Source organism: Rattus rattus, chromosome 2 (genome assembly GCF_011064425.1).
Source record: "Rattus rattus isolate New Zealand chromosome 2, Rrattus_CSIRO_v1, whole genome shotgun sequence".
In the NCBI taxonomy this organism is placed as follows: domain Eukaryota; kingdom Metazoa; phylum Chordata; class Mammalia; order Rodentia; family Muridae; genus Rattus; species Rattus rattus.
In genome coordinates this window covers 55,353,590-55,368,210 of record NC_046155.1, presented here as the reverse complement: position 1 = coordinate 55,368,210, position 14,621 = coordinate 55,353,590, and positions in this window count along the sequence as shown.

The window sequence follows — 14,621 nt, the reverse complement described above, 5'->3', positions numbered from 1 at the left end:
TCAATCGACAGGTAAAGGTCCTTGCTGCCAAGCCTGATTCTCTGAGTTTTATCTCTGGAACCCACATTAGCAGAACCCACTCTTAAAAATTGTCTCCTGGCTGCCACATGCACACAAAAGATTTTGTGCATGCCCCGTCACTTCCACAAATTAATGTAAAAGAACTTTAAAAATGCTTGCCTCTTTGATGATTGCTTTAATTTGTTGACTAAGTTCCCAACTTTTTTTCTTTACATGTTTGGCTTCTAATAGCAATCCTATAATCACTCAATGTATAACGATGAGATGATTAACATGATCTGAAAATACTATATGTGGAAGAACTCAGTGATTTTAAAATTCCAGAAACTGAAATCATGGATGGGAGAATCTCCCATAGTATCTAAAAGTTCAAGTATGACTACATCTCATTTCCATAGCTGAATAAATTTCTGAATAAATTTTATTATATTATTTTATGAAGATAGATTGTCTACTTTAAGACCAGTTGACTACATTTAAATTTACTTCAGGACCTTGCATTCCATCCGTTCTCAAGGAATTTAGTAAAGTGTTAGAATTGGATAGTAAGTGCTCCTACTTTGCCAGTTGGTATCCATTCTCTAACATAGATATTTCCATACCTATGTTTCCATAAAAATTTTACAACCATCTATAAAATAGCTTGCTAAGATTTCGACTGGGATCACACTGAATACAGGTTTAGAGTTTGAAGTTATAACAGTCTATCCACCCCTAGTCATGTAATGGTCATGACAAACTAAATGAAAAGGGTTCATGGGTCTGGGAAAGATGGCTCAATTATCTGAGTCCTAGCGCCCTCACTCAAGTAGTTCAACTGCCTGTTAATGTTCAGTTCCAGGAGGATACAATGCCTTCTCCTGGCCTCTTTCAACAATTCACACAGCATGCATGCACACACTTTTTCTTTTGAGTAGAAGGGTCAAACCATGGTCTCTCTATAGAAAACAACTCAAAAATAAACCTTTAAGAGCTAAAAAGAGCTGCTGAACTTAGCATCACATACACCTTTAATCCTGGCACTCCAAAGGCAGAAGCAGAAGCAGAGGAAGGTAGATCCCTTAAGTTTGGAACCAACCTGGTCTACAGAGACTCAGGAGTCCTAGGCCTATACACGGAGACATGAGAAAGTTCATGGCGAAGTGTGATAAGTTTTTTTTTCCCCCCTCGGAGCTGGGGACTGAACCCAGGGCCTTGTGCTTGCTAGGCAAGTGCTCTACCACTGAGCTAAATCCCCAACCCCGATAAGTTTTTTAAACACTTATTAATTTTATCTTATGTGTATGTGTATGTTTTGTGCTCCAAAAATGTTGGATCTTTGGAACTAGGGTTACAGGGAGTGTGTCAGCTACCTAATTGTGTACTAGGAACAGAACTACAGTCCTCTCCAAGAGCACCAAGTATTTTTAACTACTGAACCATGTACCTAGCTCCAGAAATGTATTTTTAAAATTAACTTTGCTGGTCGGTGGGTGGCACATGTCTTCAACCCATCATTCAGGAGCCATAGGCAAATGTATCTCTTAGTTCAATGCCAACCAAGATTAAAAGAATTTCAGGATAACTAGGGCTACAAAGAAAAATATTGACTTGAGAGAAAAATAAAACTAGTACTTTAAAAACAATTATCAAGAGAAATACTCATTAAGATTCAATGGTATAAATGTTTGTTTAAGTGTTCTCCTAAACTTTGGATTGACACATACTCTCTAACCAAATACTATTAGGAGTTGGCCTTTAAAGAGACAGCAGGATCAAAGAGTTCCACCTCTAAATGCAACAGGTAGCTTTTATACTAGATAATCTGATAGCTTCCTTTTTGTTCTCTCTTATCAGACAAGGGAACACTATTAATCTCCTCTGGAGAACAGTAACAAGCCAGTCAGTTCTCACCACATACGGAACCTGCTACCATATCATGGATTTTTTTTTTTTAAGCCATCAGAAATAAGAGAGATATATTCTTGGTTTTGGTAAAGTACCCAGGATGTGCTACAGTAACACAAATAGATTAAAATAAAGGACATTCTACAAAATGCAGGAGTACTTCTCAAATATGTGATGATGAAAGGAAAAAAATAGAAAAGTCTGAGACACTGTGACAATGAAGACATGACAACTAAATGTGATGTGGTGGATGGATAGGATCCTAATGCCCAATAGGGAAACTGGAACACAGTCAACACAGGCAAATCTGTGAGTTGGAGGCTGGCTGGATCTACTGAGTTCTAGGGCTATAAAGTTAAGATCCTACCTCTACAAAAAAAAAACAAAATAAATGAATAAATAACTTCAGTTGATGACTCCTTAGTTATAAAAGACGTAACAGATTGTAGATGTTCATTAATGGGAACTGGATATGATGAAAACTGTGCTATCTTTGAGAATGATTCTATGCAACTGAAAACTTGCTCTATAAAATTTAAATTAAGGTTTTAAAAAATAAAAACTACAGGACAAAAAACGGTTGACTTTATGAGCTTGAAAGCATTGTGTGTAAATAACTAGATTTCCAAATCTAGCTGCCATATGTAGCAACTTTTCAAAGTAGTCAACAGAAAAGACTCTAAATTAAAATGTTATCTTAAACTTAGTAATTAAGTCAGGAGTAGTGGTTTATGCCTCTAATCTTAGCACCTGGAAAGCTGGGGGAAAAAAAGCAAAAAATGCTAAATTTCACACAAACACAAAAAGCTTTCACTTGGATATTTAAAACTTTTAAAGGAGTTAAGACACTAGTTTTGTTATCTCTCTCATTTTTAATGTTTATTTTTCTCCTAAAGAATAATATTGGGGGCTGGAGAGATGGTTCAGAGCACCGACAGCTGAATTCAATTCCCAGCAACCACATGGCAGCTTACAACTATCTATAATGGGATCCAATGTCCTCTTCTGGTACGCCTCAAGACAACTAAAGTGTACTCGTATGCATAAAATTAATCTTTAAAAAGGGGCCAGAGATAGTGGCCCACACCTTTATCTAGTAGGTAGGCTCAGGCAAATGACCTGAGTGTGGCCAGCCTAGACTACGAAATAAAATCATCTCCACCACCCTCTAAAAAGATAATCTTGAACAATTTTTTTTTCTTTTCCTGGATAAAGTTGAATTGAGTGGAGAAGCTCTACCTTTAAACAAGCATGTTAGAACCCTTGGGTTGAATCCCAGTACCATTTTTTTTAAAATGAACAGAATTGAGGCTAGAGAGGTGGCTAAGAGCACTTAATCCTCTTTTAGAGAACCCCAAGCTCTATCCCCAGCACCCACATTGTGTCTCATCACCATCCCAGGACTGATACCCTCTCTCTTCTGATCTCTGTGGACACCAGACACACATGATGCATTAACACACACACAGACAAAACACTCATACACATAAAGGCCTATAAAAGTTTATTATTTAGAAGCTTACTAGACTTACAGGCTTAATGACTGGTTTCAGGAATGGTGCGTCCCAGTTCTTCCAGTGAAACAATATTGCTCTAATTCTCCCACATACTATGTTTATACTTGATCAAATCACATACCAAACTAATAACCAAAAACCATAGCATACTAAACATACCATATTAAACATCTTTACAAAACATCCCGACTTCATCCTATGGTTTTTCCTCCAGTGCTGGAGACCAAACCTAGGGGCTTGTCTCCAGTGTACCAGATCAAGACACAACCCTAGCCCTATTCCTTATATCAAATATGCAAACCAATACAAACACCTCCATGTTATATGTGGGGCCACCCGGCCACCCCTGAAAACTAACACCAATCCTAAATGACACAAGGAAGTACAACTATATTGAAATAAAAATATCTTCCTGTTTTAAGTACTACCCTCTTCCTGGAAATGTGCCAAGGGTTGTTTTCCATGTTATTTAGACGTTTTTCAAAACAATTTAACCCAAAAGTCCCTACAACAACAGCAACAAAAAAGAAAATCAGTAAATACTGTAACAGCTAGATAGCTTAGCAATTTAGAACACTGGCTACTCTTCAAGGACCTGGGTTCTATTCCCAGCACCTACATGGAAGTTCACATCAATAACTCCTGAATCCCAATTCGGTATTTCCTGACACCCTCTTCTGACCTCCAAGAGAGCACTACTTGCACATAGTAATAGACATACATGCAAGCGAAGCACTCATACCATAGAAATTAAAAGAAAACTTGTAACAGCAACATTAAAATGACATTATACCTAATCCCTAACTTTACAATAAGGATTTAAACTTTAAGCTATTAGTGTTTACAATATGAAATACAAATCAAGTTTAAGTTCAGTACTAACCCCATGATAAAATTAAAATGCAAAACACTGGAAATATAAGAATAATCCACTTTCCCAATGTGTAATTTTTTAAATAGATATAAGGTGTCTTTACTTTTAAAAAAATACATTTTTTGTTTTTTACTTTATGTGTATCAGAGCTTTGCTTCCATGTATAACTCTGACAGCCTTTGGTTGTCAGAAGAGGATGGATCCCCTTTCAACTGGAGTTACAACTGGTTTTAAGCAACTGTGTGTACTGGCAACCAAACCCAGGTTCTGCCCACAAGTGTGATTTCTTCCTGTCACTTTTAAATTCTTGCTTAGAAATTTGATGTTGTAGAAACAAATTTCTATCATTTGCACTAAAGGAGGTTGAAGAAAAAAGATCAAATTTGAGAAAAATCTGGGCTACCAAATAAGGCTCTGCCTCAAAAAAAAAAAAAAAAAATACAAAAACAAACGTTTTATGACAGAATTAAAGAGTCATTTTCTTAATGATAGGTTCAAGTCCAAGCCCAGAAATCTAGCTTTTAAAGTTTCAAATAAGGGAAAAGATGCTCACTTGAATATAAAACATCTGCTTGGTGTGATGGAGCGATGAAGCATGCCTTTCACCTCAGCATGAGTTTTAGGGCACAGAGCAGCTGAGACCACACACACACACACACACACACACACACACACACACACACACACACACTACTTAAAATCCCCCACCCCCTAAGAAAAGTAAGGGGAGGGAAAATATAAACAACGAACTGAAATTGGAACAAACTCTTCATGATGATCCATGGCTGTGACTCGTCCTTACTCTTACAACTGAGACTGAGGTCCTTGAAATTACCTAATTAATATTGTGGGAAGGCTTTTGCAGCTAGAAGGAATTATTTCAACACTTAGATGATTTCAAGATTAAGTGTCTATAAACCAAAATCCAGAATTATATGTATTATTAGAATAGGCACTCTGCATTTATCTTTAGGATTTGACTGTATCTACCAATAAAGAAAAGATTCACATCAATCCTTCATTTTTCACCAATTCCTGCAACAGATTAAGTATCTAAGCTATAATGTTACTACTTAGTTGTGGGGTTTCATAATATCAGTTTTACTTTTTTTTTTTTTTCTTTTTTTTCCGGAGCTGGGGACCGAACCCAGGGCCTTGTGCTTGCTAGGCAAGTGCTCTACCACTGAGCTAAATCCCCAACCCTTCAGTTTTACTTTTTAAGGCTGAAGTTGTAGAGTGTGAGGGTAAAAGGCTTTGACATTTTCCCACCCCCTAATTACAGCTTAGAGTGACTTGAAGGGCTATTTATTAAAATAATGCAATAGATTAGGTCTAAATATCCCTGGGGCTACAAATGCTACAGATAAAACGTTTAGGTCAACAGATTTCTGAGGAGTGAAAACCCATTTTATCATCTACTTGTTTTATAAACAGCGCCATGTGAGATAAGACAATCTGCTCCTGTCAAGTTCCTTGGAAGCTAAGGTATTACTCCTTAATACTCTGGCAACTGTAATGGGGCTGCACCAAGAAGTCACTACAGGTCTTAGGTAAAATGCACCAACAAGACCTAAGTTAGCCACACTGTACCACAAAGTACTACCCTACTTTGCTGATACTTTCCCCAGATTACTCATCATTAAGCAAGTCAACTTAGAAACTGTGAAAAGGAATTTAGAACACATTATGTAACCTTTCTGCTTTAAAAAGTTATTGAAATATTAACCAAGTTCACATGAAGATTCCAAACAGGAGAGAAAAATAGGGTCAGCATGTTACTATGTATGTATGTAGGCCAAAGACTGTAGTGCTTTAGCTAGACTACTATGGGAAAATGACTGCTGCTGAATGTTACAGCTTAAACATATATAATAGCTATACTTAATATGTCCAATTCCATTTTCAACAGCACAACGTGATTCTAAGTTTCAAAACATCAAAAAGTCCTAAATTAGCTACAGTTCTAATTTCTTTTTTTTTTTTTTTTTTTTTTTTTCTGGGGCTGGGGACCGAACCCAGGACCTTGCGCTTCCTAGGTAAGCGCTCTACCACTGAGCCAAATCCCCAACCCCTTACAGTTCTAATTTCAATAATAAATTAGTGCTAGCAGTATTAGGTTATCCACGGTGCATTATTATTCTATTCCAGATTGCCTCCACAAAATAAAAAATATAAGTATGCAGCCAACACATCTTTATTCCTGACAAATTATCAGCAGTATTCTTTTGTAAGTTTTGACTCAAATGGCCTTTTCATAAAATGTGGCTTCCACTTCTAGTAATCTTGCCAAACACAAAACCGGCAACATAAATGGTTTATCTGTTTGGACTGGAGGAGTTATAAGGGGCACAGATACATAATTATCAGGTTTTATTTTAAAAAACAAAAAGCAGTTTTTAAAGGTCAGATCAGATATATGCACACGACTTTTCCACTACAATGTCAGAGATCCGGGCAAGTCTTTCCTGCAAGTGCCAGGCTTAATTAAGCACACGTATGGAAATAGAAATAGCACTCAGTGGCACTGCGGTGGAAGGAAAAAAAGACAGAAGAGAAAAAGGAAAAAAAAAAACAAAAAACCCGAACTGGATATCAAGAGACCTTGATCTTAGTTTCCTGACACTTCCAAGTGACCTTGGGGGAAACCACTCTTTCTGGAGCTTGTCTGGGGGAGGATCATTTTTAAATCCCTAAAGAATATTAACTTTTAATGATTCGAAATACTTTCGAAATGACCCTTATCGAATCGTGGGGAGGGAAACACGACACAGGAAACAAGTTAATGGAGTAGAGGCCTGAAGTGCAAACTAGTAGTGAGGCAAGTAGACCCTGACCCAGAAGGCCTCCGCGTGGGATCTGGAGCCAGACGTGCGGGAGAGGTGGGGTGGAAGTAGTCTAGCCGGGCTCCCGACCCCGGCGGGAGGTGGAGCCGAGGTTCTCGCGTGCATTGTCCCCGGGAGGGAGCCATGTTTCCTCCTCCCGGCACTCCCAGATGGCGGCAGGGAGCGCGGGGCTTCCCAAGCAGTCCACGGTCTGAAAGGCCAGCAGGAGGCCGATCGTGGCTAAGAATCGCAAGATCAGAGAGATCTGACCCGCGGGCCGTGGCCCTCCGACGCAAGCCTTGGGCGGCAGCCAGTGGACACACACGGGAGCGACGGTTCCTGATCCGCGCTTTCCGCCGCGGCCCGCTTGAGTAGGGAGGCCGTGTGAGACATGGCCGGGTGGCGGCGGCCGTGACCACTGGCCTCCACAGCCCGGGTGCGGGCAGCAGGAGGGGGCCCTCGAACTCCCAGGCCTCGGGCCGGCCCTGCGCGGCGCGACCCGCTGCCTTACTCACCGTTGGCGCGCTTGAGGGCATTTTCCGGCCTCTGGAAATAGGCCGGCATCTTGGCGGTACGCTCAGTTCACCCGGCGTCAGCGAACTCCCTAGTGGCCTGGACCGGGAGAGGAGGCGGAGGGGAACTAGCGCGAGCTTCCACGCGCCTCGCCAGCAGTCGCCCGCGCCCAGCCGGCCAGAGACGGAAAGGAAGGGGCCACGTGATTCCCTCGCGGCGGCAGCGCCGCCGCCCGAGCCCCGGATGTAAGAGGCAGGCCTTTGCGCATGCTCCGCCTTTCTCTGCGCGCAGGCGTGCTGGCGTCGCGAGCGTGAGCTGACGTGGCGATGGGTGCCGGGCAGCGAGAACAGTTGTGTTCTTTGGGTCGCGGGAGGGAACCCCAAGAAGTTTTCTCCGGCCACCACTGCTCCAGCGGACATAGGGTGGGAAAGGAAAATCTGCGGTCAGATCTGCGACTAAAAAAGGCAGTGTCTACACAGTCATTCCCAAAAGGACGTGCGCAGAATCTGGCCGCGTTAAGGTCGCAACGGCTGTGCGGAGACGTCGCCTGGAAAGGTTCAAAATACTTAACGGAAGTGCTGAGCCGGTATCGCTGTCCAGTGGTGTTCGTTGCTAAGAAATAGGGCACCAGTCGCTTAATTGACAAGGAAGGGGAGGGAACAAGCAAATAATAAACAGAGTTATTTGGTATCCTTGTAGGGTTAGCGTCTCAAGGATTCCTGAAAGAAGACGAGCAGGGGCAGAGCCACCTCCTTTGAGTAGAAGACCCAGGAACACAGATAGAACCGTCTTGTATAGTGTTTGAAAATACGCGAGTGTCATCGATTTTTACATACAACTCACGTCACAAATACAAGAAATGCGTGTTGGTGAGGAAATGGCTTACTGCAAGCCATGTCTTTTATTGCTACCTAACAATTTAGTGTTCATAGATTAATTACTATGCTTAGAGCTTGAAAGCCATTTAAAACCGCGTCGAATTCTGAGGCTCTTGGTAGGAAATTAACTTGAGTTCAGGGCTGCAGATGTAAAGTGGCTGAGCGCTCCTCTATCACGCACAGGCCCATAATCCCTGGCACCACACAAAGGTTCAGAGAAAATTCAGAAGGAAATGAATAAATTATTGCAAGTTCATTATATATTTTACAATAATATGGGATATGTAAATTAGTGAGATATTGTATCAATGAATGAGAAACCTTAAAAAAAAAAGTAAAACCTTAAGCTCAGGGTTGGGATTTAGCTCAGTGGTAGGCGCTTGCTTAGCAATCCTAAGGCCCTGAGTTCAGTCCTCAGCTCTAAAAAAAAAAAACCCCAATAGGAACCCACACCTTTCATCCCAGCACTCAGGAGGCAGAGAAAGGCAGATCCCTGTGAGTTCGAGGTCAGCCTGGTCTATAGAGCGAGTTCTACACAGAGAAACCCTTTCTCGGAAAAACAAATTAAAACTATTTTTAAGCTATTTAAAGATCTGAAGAGATACTAATCTTGCAGAACACTTTAGTTCAGCTCTCAGCACCCACGTTAGGTTGCTCATAACCACCTCTAATTCTAGTTCCGTGGGTATCTATCATCTCTGGCTTCCCTAACACTTGCATTCACGTGAACATACCCAAAGACACAGACACATTAAAAACAAAGAATACTTTAAAGTTGATTTCAAGAGTTCTTCCTCCAGAATACTTAGACCATGCTAAATACATGAACTTTCACCTCCAAAAGCAAGTACCAGACAGGACTGATGTAAAAGAACATCTAGCAGTTACAAGCTTTAGCAACTGTTTTATGGGCATGATCAAGGGACTTCTTTGTGTATATTATAATTAAGTCAAATTTTAAAAGTCAAACATAAAGAGCAAATGGTTCCTTCTTGAAGTTTTTAATTACATAATAGGCTAAAGAAAGATGCAAACAGTAAAATCAAAAGAAACTTGGCCTAAATATCAGAAAAGGCTTTCTACACATTCTCGATTCCTTTATTACATCAGAAAATAGTAAAAATAGGAGCTGAAAAAAATGGCTTAGCAGTTAAGAGTACTTTCTGCTCCTGAAGAGGATCCAGGTTTGATTCTAAGCTTCCATAAGGTGGTTTATAATCATCCATCCATAACTTCAGTTCTAGGGTATCTGACACTTTCTGACCTCTACAAGCAACAAGTGCACAAACATTCATAAAGGCAAAATAGTCATAAAAGTAAAATGGGTTCAGCATTACCTATGTAGTAGGCCCACAGTCAGATAAGCACTAGAAAATTTAAAAAAATGAAGTGAAATGAAATATCTCTCGTACTGATAATTTTCCCTTCATGTTATTTAAAGCATAAGAATCATTGGTGATGTAATAGCCAATGATCATGTAAGTGCATTAAAAAGAATGAGTCAGGGGTTGGGGATTTAGCTCAGCAGTAGAGCACTTGCCTAGCAAGCGCAAGGCCCTGGGTTCGGTCCCCAGCTCCGAAAAAAAAGAAAAAAGAAAAAAAAAATGAGTCAAATTAATTGTATACAGTGGCTGGTATCTGGTCCAAGCCACTCAAAGCCTAAGACAGAAAGATCACTAGAACCTCGGAGTTCAAGCCAGCTGAGCAATAAACAAGACACCATCTCCAACAATTACTTAGAGTCTGGTACTCTTTGTTAATGAAAGTAATAATGTTGATTACCAGGGGTAAATACATTCCACCAACAGGTTTTTGGTACCAGTTAGCAGCCATAATGTTGAGTGTTAGAGATGTTAAGATTCTCAATGCTTCCTTTCAAAGAATTAATGATTCCCTGATAAAAATAGATGTTTATACAATGAAAATCAAGATAGGATCTAGTTGGACCAAGAGAAAAGCATAATTATCTGCTGATTAATGCTCATTTATCAGAAAACAACCATTCAGGCATGGTAAAGGTTGAAGGATTTTTTTTTCCTTCTCAAGTTACTTCTTGTACTTCCTGAGATAGTTTCTCAAATACAATGCAGGGAGTTTTTTGAGAGGGGGTTGGTTTTTCTCTTGTTTTGCTTTTGAGATAGATCTCACTGGGCAATGAAAACATTCCAAACTGGCCTAGAATTTTCAATTCCCCCACCTTAGCCTGAAGTGTGCTCAAACAACAGGCATGAACCAACATGCCTAACATCACATTTATCATTTTATTTTCAAAAATATAACAATATTCTTATAAGCTTATAAACTATGATTCAGAGTAATGCACTCATTCAACAAATCTTTATCAAGTGTGTACCATGTGCCAAGCATAACAAATATACATTTCTGATAGGTGTGAGGGTTACAACAGTAAATAAAATAGTCTAACTTCCTAATTTGGTAGAGTCCTAGGAAGAAGCCGTACTTTATTCACCATAATCTCCATGAAGACAGACACCACTGCAGAGCAGATTCTCCTGTCTGCTCCAGGCCCACATACTGTACTTTCAGTGCCCTAGAAGCCCTGCCCATCTCCTGCATCACATCACTTCACTAGGAACCAGTCATTCCATTTTATCTTATCTTATCTTATCTTATTTTATTTTTGAAACAATCTCACTATGTAGTCTGGCTGGCCAGAAACAAGAGGTCCACCTGTCCCTGCCTCCTAAATCCTGAAATTAATGACTCCTACCCACCTAACCCTACCCTTGCCTCATTCCTTGTTTTTTTTTTTAAGATTTATTTATCTATTATACATAAGTACACTGTAGCTGTCTTCAGACACACCAGAAAAGGGCTTCAGATCCCATTACAGATGGTTGTGAGCCACCATGTGGTTGCTGGGATTTGAACTCAGCACCTCTGGAAGAGCAGTCAGTGCTCTTAACCCCTGAGCCATCTCTTCAGCCCCCATTCCTTGCTTTTAAAACCAACCTTCTCATTCAGGTTTTGCTTAAATGTCACTTCCTTCAGAAATCTTCTTTGGCACCAGATAAGGTTAGATGCCAAAACTACTTTAAACATTAGCTGAGTATGATGGCATATGCCTTTAGTCCCAGCACTCAGGAGGCAGACTTGGGCCATCTATGAGTTTCAGGACAGCCAGGAGTACAAAAAAAAAAAAAAAAATATATATATATATATATATATATATATATATATATAACATGTCTTATCCTTTATCATACTTAAGAATGGATAAGGATGAAAATTTTCTATAGTTCACTGGTGTATATGAATGCTTGGCAAAGCAACAGTCAGATAGGCTGTTTACAAACTAATCATGGAAAATTAACAAATGAAAATCCACATCAATATTTAAATAAGACTTTCCAGTTCTATCTGTAGGGAAGAACAAGGTTAGAAGCCCAATATATGTCATCTTTAGTTCTTAGCACATATGTCCATCTACTTCCAGTTTCCCATATGCTTAAACACAAGAACACAAAAATAGATGAAAATACAGTTTTCTCTACAGAAAGCTCCTGGATACACCAGTTCTAAGCTAAGTTCAATTGTGATTTTTCTGAGTGTCCAAACATAGTGTACTTTCCTATACCCGATTATCAACCACTTAACACAATACTTCAGGCTCCAACTCAAAGCACTACCAAATCATTCTGCCTGACTCCCCGTGTTCTTGGCCCATAGCCCCATTAAATTCCATCACAGGACCCATCGCTCTGTTCACCCTGCCCATCCTACAGCCCAGTGAAAGGGCCAGCTGCGTTCCTCCTTCAGTCTACTGGCCCCCAGAGGGGAGATCAGACACCAACCACTGCTTCTCAGTAATTACTCTCAGAGCATTCTCTTTCCCTCCTCCCTGAACTCTGAACTTTGAAGCTCACTACTTTCAGATTAGTCCAAAGCTTCTTATGGGATTATTTAACCGAATGTGGTAGTTGCAAAATGTTAGGCAGCAGTGAAAGGTTCCTGAACACACACAGTCAAAAATTAATTCAAAATCGAATGCATAGTAAACCTGGGGTTGCTGGCAGAGCCAGCCCATGTTGCATCATACACCCTTGGTTCTGAACATGTGCACTTTGCACATTCTTTTATACCCAACCATGAAGAAAGCCTGGAAAACGCTAAAATTAGCTAAAATTAGGGCAGAGAGTTGGCCCATCAGTTAAAAGCACTGGCTGCTCTCCATCAGACCTGGGTTTGATCCCCAGCACCCACATGGAAGTTCACAACCATCTATTCCTCAGAGCCCAGGGAATCTGACACTAGCTTTTGACTTCTTGATGGAACTAGTCACACAAGTGGTACAACACATGAATTTCATGTGGGTGAAACACATGAAATTTTTAAATGAAAAAACATTTTTAAAAGATCCGAAGTTGGGCTGGAGAGATGGCTCAGTAGTTAAGAGCACTTACTGCTCTTCCAGAGGTCCTGAGTTCAATTCCCAGAAACCACATGGTGGCTCACAACCATCTGTAATGGGATCTGATGCCCTCTTCTGGTGTGTCTGAAGACAGTGGCACTGTACTACATACATAAAATAAATACATCTTTAAAAAAACCTGGGTTGGGAATTTAGCTCAGTGGTAGAGCGCTTGCCAAGGAAGCGCAAGGCCCTGGGTTCGGTCCCCAGCACCAAAAAAAAGAACCAAAAAAAAAAAAAAAAACAAACCTGAAATTAATATTTATATAAGAAGTTTTACTTATTCATATAGGAAGTTTGCTACTCTTAAAAAACTAATAGTTTAATTACAAAAATGAAGGCTTTTAGTATTTCCTACCATCATTCCTTAGCATATATCAAATTAGTCTATCTTTAGATTGTATTGTGTTAGACAAACAAGCATATCAACCTCAGTATGCAAATTTGCTTTAATCTTTAATAAAGTGTTGAATCTATATACATACCAAATATTGTTTTAAAGATCTTTATGATTTATCAGTTTAATTTTTATACTTATTTTATGTACTTTGAACCATGTAAAAGTTTCTCAAATGAAAGGGATCAAAAGTGGTAAAAGTTTAAGAAATCCCTCACTAGACTACCTGATAATCCTCCAAGTTACAACCTGAAACATGTATGAATCCCAGACAATGCCTTTCACCCCCAGTCTGGGGACATGTGAAGAAGACATTTAACAGAATTTGAGCCCAATCTTTGAACATGTTAGGCAAGTCCTCCAGAACTGAATTATATCCTCATCCCTCTTGATTTTTTGAGACAGAGTTTCTCTGTGTAACCCTAAACTGTCCTGGAACTCACTTTGTAGACCAGGCTGGCCTCAAACTCATGGAGGTCCACCTCCCTCTCCTCCAGAATGCTGGGAGTAAAGGCATGCACCACCATGCCCAGGATCCCAACCCTCTTTTTACCTTTTGTTTTACGATAGGGTCTTCCTAAATTGCTTAGACAGAGTCTTGAACTTGCAGTCTTCTTATATCAGCTTCCTAGGTAGCTAGGATTACAGGCTGGGTTGAACTTGCTAGGGGCTAGCAAGATGGATCAGCAGGTAAAGGCTCTGTGTACAAGCCTAATCTGAGTTCAATAGACAGAACCCAAGTAACAGTGGAAGGAGAGAAACAACTCCTGTATACTGATGTCTGCACCCACACAGTAGCTTATGATAATTTAGAATTTTCATTCCTTCAAGTCTGTATCTCTAAACTAGCGAGATATGTGTGGTATATCTACAATCACAGCTACTTGAAAAGCTGAGTCAGGATTATGAGTTCAAGTCCATCTGGGCAATATAATCAAATTCTGTCTCCAAAGAACTCTGCTTCCATTTTGCTATCCCTCATCCTCTATTTCCTCCTCCTTCCCCAACTTAGATTCTCTCATTGTTGGTGATATATATATATATATATTTTTTTTTTTTCTTTTTCAACTCCTCTCACTTTATTATCACCTAAAAAACTGCAGGTCAAATCTGACCCCATACTTCTTCCTGCAGCCAGAATTGGCTAGAAAAAAAATATGCAGCCATGGAAACACCTCAAATCCCAAACCAGAACCCTTACAATCCCTTAGCTATTCTTTTGAGCTTCTCTAAGTCACTGCCCATTTTTCCAGCCCAGTATCTCCCACCCTGTTCCCTGC